This window comes from Tasmannia lanceolata, unplaced genomic scaffold, assembly GCF_043159265.1.
Source record: "Tasmannia lanceolata isolate RefF3 unplaced genomic scaffold, GAP_Taslan_0.1 ptg000019l, whole genome shotgun sequence".
Taxonomy (NCBI): domain Eukaryota; kingdom Viridiplantae; phylum Streptophyta; class Magnoliopsida; order Canellales; family Winteraceae; genus Tasmannia; species Tasmannia lanceolata.
The window spans coordinates 31,485,001-31,485,839 of record NW_027518696.1 but is presented as its reverse complement, the minus strand read 5'-3'; positions in this window follow the sequence as shown (position 1 = coordinate 31,485,839).

The following is an 839-nucleotide window of genomic DNA, read 5'->3' as shown; positions in this document are numbered from 1 at the left end:
CGCCCCGGCACTTTCTGTGGCATTGATGCTCGGTTTCAAAGACAAACGTGCGCAGGGCCAGGGGACCGCGGATGACTGCTCGTGCTGGCCCCGTTGGGCGGCATTGATGGTCGGTTCCAAAGAAAATGCGCGATTGCTCGTGTCGGGGCCTGGCAAGCCAAGGCCAAGCGAGCCATGGCAACGCGGATGATGGCTCCAGCTGGCGCCCCGGCACTTTATGTGGCATTGATGCTCGGTTTCAAAGACAAACGTGCGCAGGGCCAGGGGACCGCGGATGACTGCTCGTGCTGGCCCCGTTGGGCGGCATTGATGGTGTGTTGCAGAGAGCATGTGCGATTGCAAGTGTCGGCCGGGTTTGGGTTCCCTTGGGCTTTCGGGCGCCTTGGACGCTGTCTTGCGAAGACCATGGGCACAAGGCCCCATCCTGGCCCCTTGTTCGATTCGTTCTCGTCTTGCGCTTGCTTCCAAGGTCCTCCATGACCTTCCCCATGGCCTTGCTAGATCCCCCCCATGACGCATGACCTCTGTCCGTTGATTGGTTTTGAGTGCACACCATGCCCGGCTTGGCAACGTGTTGTCGCGTGAGTGGCATTTGGATCGTGCATGGTGGTGGGCTACCTGCCAATGCGCACAAGCCTTGCACACTAGCCTTGCGCACGAGCCTTGCACAAAAGCCTTGGACACAAGCCTTGCGCACAAGCCATGCACACAAGCCTTGCACACAAGCCATGCATACAAGCCTTGCTCACAAGCCTTGGGCACTGGCCCATCGCACTAGCCTTGCACACAAGCCTTGCGCACTAGCCTTGGGCACGAGCCTTGCGCACTAGCCTTGGGCA